This window comes from Poecile atricapillus, chromosome 1 (genome assembly GCF_030490865.1).
Source record: "Poecile atricapillus isolate bPoeAtr1 chromosome 1, bPoeAtr1.hap1, whole genome shotgun sequence".
Classification (NCBI taxonomy): domain Eukaryota; kingdom Metazoa; phylum Chordata; class Aves; order Passeriformes; family Paridae; genus Poecile; species Poecile atricapillus.
The window spans coordinates 3,229,134-3,239,372 of record NC_081249.1 but is presented as its reverse complement, the minus strand read 5'-3'; positions in this window follow the sequence as shown (position 1 = coordinate 3,239,372).

The following is a 10,239-nucleotide window of genomic DNA, read 5'->3' as shown; positions in this document are numbered from 1 at the left end:
AATGGAAAGGAAATGGCTGATCAGGCTGTTAGAGAGTTAGTTCAGGTTGAAGTACCTTCAGACCTGGCCAGAAAGGAGATTAGAGGGGAAAGCAGTTCATGGCTTTGCAGAACCAAGGGCAATGCTCTGCATTGGCCTGTGACCCTCTCAAAGTGTTCACCTGCCCAGATTGGTAGACTCAGACACTGGAAGTTAATTTGGAAGGAGTTTGGAGAGCTGGTAGAAATACTCTTGAGCTAAACGTGCCTGCTCCCTGTGGCATCCAAAGTCACCCCAGCTCTTGAACAGAAAAATCAAAGCTTTAAAATCCTTTACTCTGCAGGGAGGAAGACACCAGGCTTGCCCACTGTTCCCACAGGGGAACTTTTGGAGGGGCAAATGTTTGTAACAAGCTCTTTGTTGGAGGGGAGAATTCCAGGGTGAGGAACCTGGGAGAGAGACAAAAGGATGATGAGCTGCATCAGCTGCAAACCTGGCTGCTGCTTTTCCATGTGGTGCTCGGCTCCCCTGGTGACAGACACGTTATAAATACCTCAAGACAGACCCATTTCAGAGGGGTGTCTGCAGCTGTGGGGAAGTTGCAGATTGGAAATTCCAACTGACTTGTCATAGGCATGAAAAATATTTCCCAAAGGCGCTCTGTGCTTGGGGAGCTCTTCTCGAGCAGAGGCTTCACTGGTCTCATCACTCTGCTGTTAGAAAGGCTTGTGAGGGCTGCATTCGACCCAAAAACTAATTAGTGCTGGAGTCAAAGCCAGGGTGATGATGTGAGGCTTCCCCTTGGAGCACAGTAATCAGACTGGTGGAGAATTGATGTGGTTAAAGAGGTGTTTGGTGCTATCACGGGGTTGTGAAATGGGGGTCAGCAGCAAGAGCCCTCATTGAATCACAGAATCACAGAATGTCCTGAGCTGGAAGGGACCCACAGGGATCACCCAGTGCCACCCTGGCCCTGCCCAGACCCCCAACAAGCCCAGCCTGGGCATCCCTGGATGCTCCTGGAGCTCTGGCAGCCTCGGGGCTGTGCCCATTCCCTGGGGAGCCTGGGCAGTGCCAGCAGCCTCTGGGGAAAGAAGAGCCTTGCCCTGATCTCCAGCCTGAGCTGCCCTGGCCCAGCTCCAGCCATGCCCTGGGTGCTGTCCCCGGTCACACAAAGAAGAGATCAGTGCCTGCCCCTCCTCTTCCCCTCCTGAGGAAATTGTGGATTTGATGAGGTACCTGTGCACTTCACCAAATGTGCTTGTAGGGCTGAAATCAGCCATGTGACATCAGCCAGCAGGACAGTGCAGGCAGACACTCCCTGGAATGTCCAAGGCCAGCTTGGGTGGGGCTCTGAGCAGCCTGGTCTATTGGAATCTGTCCCTACCTGTGGCAGGGAGTAGGAACTAGGTTGTCTTTAAGGTTCCTTCCAATCCCAAGCATTATTGGATATGAAGATTATGTCAGTACTCCTATCCCAGCCCATAACCAGGGAGACTTCCACCTTCAGTAGCATGATTTAAATCACCCCCAGTACATGTCTGAGCCATCCCCACACATTTGTTCCCATGCTTTGTGCTCCTGAAGGAGTGACCATCCCACCAAACCTGTCTGTGGCTGTCCTTGTAGTCCCCTACCTCACAGAAATGTGACACAGATTTTATCCTGAATTGTGAATCCCCCCTCTAAAACCTTTCTGGGACACACTGACATTACCACAAACGCAATTGTGAAGGCTCTTAACAGCCTGAAAGCATTTTCATTTTGGAGAGAGAAGGATTTATCACCCTGATGTTCCAGCAAGCTCAGTTCCAGGCAGTGCAATACCCAGGACACCCTCAGAGCCTGATTGTGCAAACAATGGGAAGAAGAGGAAATGATGCTGGAGTTTGTGCCTTCCCCTCCAAGAAGACATGAATGAGAAATTGCAGGGCTGAATCATTTCTTTCTGATAAACCACTCTGGATTAATTAAACCTAATCACTCTAGCATGGCTCCTGATACAGCTGGTAAATTGTTACCAGCTTGCTGATAATGGTGCTTACGAAAAAGAAATCAGGCCACGTTTTTATTTGGGTTATCAAAGATTTCCACCCATCACTACCTTGTTCCTTCCTCCACCACAGATCCCCCACATGTGCCAAGCGCCACATTAACTATTTATGGGGTGGCTGCTGTCTGAAGGGGAAGAAACCTCAAAGAAAATTTGGCTTGCTAGGTATTCAACCTTAAAACAAAATTAGAAATTTTGCTAGAAATAATTAGAGCATTAGAAATAATGCTCTGCTTTAAAAATCGTGTTAGATCTTTTTGTGAAGATATCTTTATTTAGAGAATTTAAAAAGAGCTTGTTCACAGAAGAAAAGAGGTTGAGTGTTTGTTTTTAACAGGGTTTTTCCTCCTAGTTGGTCACTGATGGTGCTTATTAAAAACAAGAATGAAATGGTGCAATGTTCCTTTGCTTCCATCTTTTTTGCACTACCAGAGAGTTTCTCCTGCCCAGACACACATTACCATAAGGTTTGCAAGTGCTCTTGGGGCCCTGATTACATTCACTGCCTGTTCTTGCCAAAATGTAAAGTAAATTATTTTCATATATATTTTATGTGTTCATAAAAAGCTATACTCTACTTGACATCTGTTATCTGGATTAAGGCTTTTCATTCAGCTGGCCAAAAAGAGATGGAAGTCTGTGGAGCATTTCATTCTCCACAATCCACAGATGATGGTCATTTGTCGGGATGCTAATACGAAAAAAAAATCCAATAAAACAAGCAAGCAGCTTTTGGACTTAAATAAAACAACAGAAAGGGGAAGAAATACCAGGCCCTCCTCCATAACGCTCTCCCATTTATTATTTTTGTCTGTGTGGTCTTGTGATCATAAATGTTGCCATTACAGTCTCCGCGACTTTCTTGCATCTATCACCGAGACCTTCTGGTAAAGGGAGAGCAAAATGCAGCTCTTTGAAGGTCCCCTCTGAATTCAAATGCCTGAAGTGAAAATGAGCATTGAGCCAGCTCAGAATTGCTGCTACATTTACTAGAACCAGTAATGTCCAGAGTTATTTCCACCCTGCTCTTTTACAAAGTCACATGATCCCATTTCTCCTCCACCAACACTCTGGATAAATGAAAACCAGACTCATAATCATACATTCAATTTTATTACCTTGCCACTGTGTGAACAGGAAGGCTTCAGAGATTAAATGGCATTTTAGATAAGGAGAGTGAGCAAACCATAACAGCTTCAACAACAACAGCAAGAAAGGGGGAGCATTTAAATAAATTATTGTGGGCAAGAACTATTTCATACTGTCAGAACATAATTGGGTCCATAACATGGCTGATACACTGATGGCCATGAAAATTTGATTACTTATGAGCCACTGAATGAATGATGCAGTCTCTGATGGCTGCAGAATAAAGTTTATAGACCAGATTCACTGCTGGCACAAGGAAATGGAGCTTCCATGGAGCTGCCATCATTTGTTCCAGCAGTGAGCTTGGCTCACCATCATTCCAGCATGGATCCAGAGTCCCTTGAAGTCGATGGAAAGGGCCCTTGACTTCAAGGGACTTTGGATCGTGTCTGGGGTACTTTGTGTTTTGCCAGCAGCTGAATTAGTCACAGCACAGATCGCACATGCAGCGTGGTGACACGCAGTGACCCAGGAGTGGGACTGGAAATGCATCCCTAGCAGCAAACACTCTATTTCTGTAACCCAAACCCGCTTTTGGAGCTGCTCTCCTCACATTTAGAACATTTCCACTTAGTGCCAGCCCCTCAGTTTGTTTGTAGTACAAATCCTTGGAGAATGTTGTTCCATCACCCCCTCAAATCTCTCAGTAGCTGCTGAAATTGAAACTATTTTGGATGAAGCTTCATCAGAAAAGATGCAGTTATAAATGAACATGTTCTTGCCCTGCACTAGCTGTCTGTTCCCTAAGCCTAACTGTGAACATGATATTCCCAAGAAAGCTCTCTGGCACAAGTTAGGTAGGAGAAGGATGATGGAGAACAAGATCACACATTTTCATGGCTGGTTGGTAGAAGGAAGTTGCTGAGCTTGCTCTTCTCAAACTAAAAATCAAATTTTATCCTCAGACACAGTCCAGCCTTAGAGAGGATCCATCTGACCAAAAAAAAAAATCCAAAGGAAATCCAACAAACTGATAGTGAGGCCCTGGCACAGGTGCCCAGAGCAGCTGGGGCTGTCCCTGGATCCCTGGCAGTGCCCAAGGCCAGGCTGGGAGTACCTGGGACAGTGGAAGCTGTCCCTGCCCAGGGATTTGGGAACTAAATGATCTGTAAGGCCCCTGGAGGAGATAAAAGTTATCACACCACCACCTCTCAGGCAGCATCAAATGTATTAAAAATGTCTAATTTGACCTAAGTGTGACCTCACCAAACTAAAACTCAGCTTTGACACCTGGTGTGGACACCCCCAGCTTTGATCTGCTGGGTTACCCTTGATGTGTTGCTGTGCCACAGCTTCCCAGCTAGGAAGAGGAACAGCAGTAAATCACCTTGACTGCCTTAATGAAGCACTAAAAAACCTCCCTTTCCAAAGGGCAGCAAAAGCAAAACCAGGCAGGGATGCTGGTATTTAGCAGCTGTGTTCAGGTATGAGATGACTCTTTGGTAACAGGATGGTGGTGTCACAATGCAGGTTTAAAAATAGACACTTTCAGAATATGAAAGTCTGCAGACAAACTTGTGAAATACCAGTTCAGTCACTGACCCTGGATTAGCAGTGAAGTCTAAGTTCAAATTCCAGCTAAAAAGCCAAATTCAGGGCTGTAAAATATAATGTTTAAACAAACCTGTATCTGACAGCAACTGATCATCACCAACCAGAGTTAGAGCTGGCTGAAATTCTTCTGGGTTAGCATGAAACTACTGGAAGTTTAAAGCTTTTTCAGTTTTTTGTTGGGATGGCTTTTTTTTTCTTTTTTTTTTGTCACAATCTTGATAATGGGCTTATTATGGGAGTTGTAAAATTTCATTGCAGCTCATTCGTCTCTTGAACAAAATGAAGCTCATTTTTCCAGTGGAAACAGCCTGGTCTTGATGATCCTTCTCTCTGTGCCAGAGAAAAGGTTCAGCTGGCTTTTTGGATCAGTTTTACGGCCTCTTTGCAAAGCCAGGATGCTGCAGAGAAGGGGAACCGAGGAGCCAAGAATTTGGCTACTCTGGATTTCAGTGACATTAACACCCAGAAAGAATTCCTGGGAAGGACCACTTCCATGAGGGAAGCTGGAGCCGTTCCTCGCAGTCTGGGGCTTGTCTGCACATGCAAATAAACGCATCTGGAGTAAGAGGAGCTGTAAATTTAGAGTGTGAGAGTGGTAAAATGGAGCGAGGCATGTGACAATGTGATTATTTCTTTTTTATTTCTGCTGGAATTGCTCAGTGAAGCTGAGGCAGGGAAAGACACCCACATTCCAGCCCCCCAAACATCCATAGGCACGGCCACTGTGGGCTGAGTTCCTCGGAGTTGTTAAATGATTGTTCTGGAATAACTCACGTGAATACAAACCCTCATTTTGCTGTAGAAGTGGGGAATGGCAGAAGCCTACCAGGGAATAAATTCAGCTTGCTTATTTCCTCTCACAGTGAAAGGTTTGCCCTGGTTTGTGATGTTTGTATAAATAAAATTGCCTGGGTAAAGCAATCAGCGTTTTATTAATGGACATTTCACACTGAGTAAACTTTTTTCCAATGTATCAGAAGGCTCAACCGTATCTGGGTTTCAAAACATTGGTTTGGAGTGTCTGTTCTGGCTTTCAAAAACTCTGGTTGCAGGAGAAAAGATCAGCTGTCATATTCAGCTGTCATATTCCCAGGAATAAGTTAAAAAAAAAATGGATTTAGGACAATTCTCTAGAAAGAAAACACAACTTTCTTTATCCTTAGGTGCCGTTTATTTGGAGTGGAATTCAAGTCTCAGTTCTGAAGCGCTCCACACATAGGGAAGATATTTATTTCTCCCCTTCTTCCTTGTCTGACTCTTGGAAAGCATTTTCCTTCTTTTTTCAGCCATAAATTATCACATTATACACTCAGATCTGCAGTTTTAGAGATGCTTCGTGTTCATGCAGAGCTCGTAGGGCTCTCATTTGTTGTTCACTGCTTTTTTCAGGCCACTTGGGGTTCAGAACAGCTCTGAATCCATGGAAAAGAGCAGAGGGGAGAGGGAGGGAAGAAGAAATTGGGAATCTCATTAGGAATGACACAGCCTCCATTCTGAGCTTCCCCAGACACCTGATGGTGCTGCACTGAATCCAGAGTGGTTCTGGCACACGAATATCAGCTGGACACACTTTGGGAAGCCAGAATTCCCTAAAACCCATGTTCCTCACCAAAAAAAAGCAGATTTTTGTCTGCAGCTTTCCACTGGAAAACTATCCTGAGTTACAGCAAGCACCTTTCAGAGGCAGTTATGGTGTGCAGGGTTCTTCCTGAACTTTTTCTGCCATCAGGGTAGCATTTAGGATTTTTTAATTTTTTTATTTTTCTGAAAAAAAATCTGGGTTTTTTTTTTCGATAACTGGCGAGATCGGTCATTTAGCATGAATCACCTAATTCATCCCAGATTTTGGACTTTGGTATTTATTTTGAGATATTTCTTATTTTGGAGCACAGCAAAGGGTACATTTCTCAGACCATTTTACCCATTTCATCCCGTAAGGAATGAATAACAATTACCTAACTTGAAGATTGTTGCTTAACCACAGTTGTTAAGTGAAATCATACTCTGCTCATGGTTCAAGTATACATCTTTGCAGCAAAGGAAAGATAAATAAATTATGATCCTAACCAACATTGGATAATTAGATGCTTAATGTGAGCAGGAGAAGGGAAAAAAACATTGAAATTGGTCTATAAGAGTGAACAATTTGTACTGCAAAAGCCAGCAATGAGTCCTGGAGCCATCTGACCTCTGTAAAGTCCTTTTAAAGGTATAAAAAACTCAACATTTTAGTCTGAGGTTGGTGGGTTCCCCAGAGAGAACAGATATCCAGGGAGAGTGGCACAGGAAATTTTATTGCTGCACCCATTGGACACTTTTTTCTGCTTGAAAATCATGGGAGCATTTCCACAGTGCAGGATCTCAGCACCAACACACCTCCATGAGCTGGTTTTGGCTCCCTCAGAGCCTGTCAAAGCCTTGAATTTCAGCTGGAGCTTTGGGAGTGCCAGGAATTGCTCCATTGTGCTGCCGCTCCTGAGGATGCTGACCTTGGGCAGACAGGTAGAGCAGGGATGGGTTTGGTCCAGAGGGAATAACTGATGGCAAGATGTCTTTTCTACTCATATTTCCTCAAACACTTCCCTCCTCTCAGTGTAATTAGTGTCAACCATCATGTTTGGTGTGGATAAGTGTTTTCAGGGAATGGCAAAGAAGGAATGAAATCATCAATTCTGTGATCTGGTGAGGGGCACAGCCAGCACTGAGGAATTTAAAAGTTCAGGGTTGAAAGAGAGCAGTGGAATCCCATTTCCCTGTGTCTCCAAGAGCATGAGCGTGTCTAAAGAGTGAAAAAGCAAAGTGTTGGGAGGAGAGACAAAAAGGAGGAGAGACAAAAAAACAACAAAAAGTTGTGCTGCTGGTGGAATTCCCTTCCCTCTGTGCCATGTGCTGGCCTGAATGGGAACCTGTGACATGCTGGAAATGCTCCTTTCACAGAGGTACAGGATGTTCAGGCAGTACCTTTGGCATGGAAAGGGCTCTGTTCTGATAATCTCATATTTGCAGAGAGCTTCTGCTGGAGGCTGAGCAGGCGAGGCAGGGGAAAATTCCTTTATTCACATAATCCCAGCAACAGGAGGGCGAGCAGGACACAGCCAAGCAGGACAATAACAAGGGATAAGCAAGAGCTGGGGCACACACTGAGCTGTTTTTTAAACTTCTCTCCATCATGGATTTGTCAGAGCCATCACAGAGTCTTACCTGTTCCCCCCACGAGCTCAGGCTGTCATCAGGCTGACACTGAGCAAACACACTCACAAGGCACAGGGAACATTTGCTCAAATACAGGACTTGCATTCACTTTTCCCAGAGCTCTGAGTCATCTCAGCAAATCTGGGAGTTGATTTTTTGTTGTTGGTTTTGTTTGTTTTGTTTTATTTTGTTTTATTTTAACCTGGCATCCTATGGGAGTAGCAAAGGTTTGGTCATGTGGATGTGTGTAATATGTGTGTTTGGGTTTTTTTTTTTTTTTTTTCTCTGTTTTCCCATCCCCTCTTCCAGTATATTTTATATCTAATGGCTATTTTCCCTCCTAATTCTAGCCAGAAAATTAAGAGAACCATGTTTTACTGGAGACCACTCTGCTCCCCTGTCAAATCCTTGGCTTCCCACATTGTCATCCCTTGGGAAGATGAAGTGAAACATTAGTGAGGGATGGTGGATTTGACTCTGGCACACTCATCCTCTGCAAGGAAGCAACAGAAGTGAAACGATGCTTATTCAATCACCTACCTACAGAGAAAAAATAAATAAATTTTTAAAATTTAAAAAAACCCAAAAAACAATGAATTATTGAAGCCAAAGCCAAAGACAATAGTTCAGAGACAGTCCATGAGGTGAAATAAGTTCTCACTGAGTTGGGAGCTGTAAAGTCCAAACAATAAAGCTACTTTAAAAATGTTCTTCTCACTGATAGCTCATAAATAAAAGAAAACATAAGTATGTCATAATCTTCAGAACATTTTTTTAAAAGTGAATGACTGGATTTTTAAAAAGTCTGACTTTTAAATAGTGTCTGGAATGGAGGATTTACTTGTTAGACACACTCATGCTCTTGTTCACACAAGGCAAGAGGATTCCACTGCTTTCTTTAGACCCTGAAATTGTAAATTCAGGTTCAACAGTCCTTGCTTGTGGGTGAGGCAGCTTTGGGATGCCCCCCAAAATTTTGCTTTTTGGCTCCCCATCCCATTCCCTCTCAGGCAAGGTAAATCCCCAGAGCTGAGGTTGCCACAAGCAGTGAGAGGGGGTGGTTTGCTGCTGGTTCCTATCAGATCCACGTGTCCTGACATTTTCCCACTGCTGCTGCTCGTCCTGCTCCACTGCTGCCCTGCTGGGCTTGAAAAGAGCAGTGGAAGTTACACCTGCACAACAGCAGGAGGGAAAACATCAGCTCATTCCAGAGCAAGGCTTCTTTCTCAAGCTGAAGTGAATAAATATTATACCAATGTGTGTATATAACACTACTGTGTGGTCTCACACTACCTAATTTAGATATATCTTTAGAATTTAGATATATCTTCATTCTGTAAAAGATTTCCAGTGTTTTCACAGAATTATCAATGTTGAAAGACACCTTAAAATCATCCAGTCCCCCCATCACCCAGCACCACCATCATGACCCCAAAACCCTGTCCCCAGGGGCCACATCCTGATTCCTCCTGGACACTCCCAGGGACAGCGACTCCAAACCTCCCTGGCAGCTCATCCCAAGGCCTGACCACTGTTTCTTTGACTTTTTTTCAGTATCCAACTTGAGCCTCCCCTGGAGGAGTTTAAAGCCTTTTTCTCTCATTCCTTCCCTTGGGACACGGCAGCAGAGTCCAACCCCCACCTCACTGCCCAATCCCATCAGAGAGCTGTAGAGAAATAACTTTATTCTTCCTTTTTGTAGAGAAACAGCTTCTCTTCTCTTCTCTTCTCTTCTCTTCTCTTCTCTTCTCTTCTCTTCTCTTCTCTTCTCTTCTCTTCTCTTCTCTTCTCTTCTCTTCTCTTCTCTTCTCTTCTCTTCTCTTCTCTTCTCTTCTCTTCTCTTCTCTTCTCTTCTCTTCTCTTCTCTTCTCTTCTCTTCTCTTCTCTTCTCTTCTCTTCTCTTCTCTTCTCTTCTCTTCTCTTCTTTCTCTTCTCTTCTCTTCTCTTCTCTTCTCTTCTCTTCTCTTCTCTATCTTTTTTCTCTTCCCCTTCCCCTTCCCCTTCCCCTTCCCCTTCCCCTTCCCCTTCCCCTTCCCCTTCCCCTTCCCCTTCCCCTTCCCCTTCCCCTTCCCCTTCCCTCTCTCTTCTCTCCTCTTTCTCTCCTCTTTCTCTCCTCTTTTCTCTTCTCATTGCAGGACCAAAAGGTCAAAGAAAAACATTTCTGATTTTTTTTTTCTTTCTTATCAAACCTTTTGCTTTAAGAAGCTTTAAGATGCCTTTTTCCTCCAGGATAATGAGATAACTGGAATGGCCTAGAGAACACAGTGACTGAACTTTGGGATTGGTGTACAAAGGGATCAGGTCATGTTTCT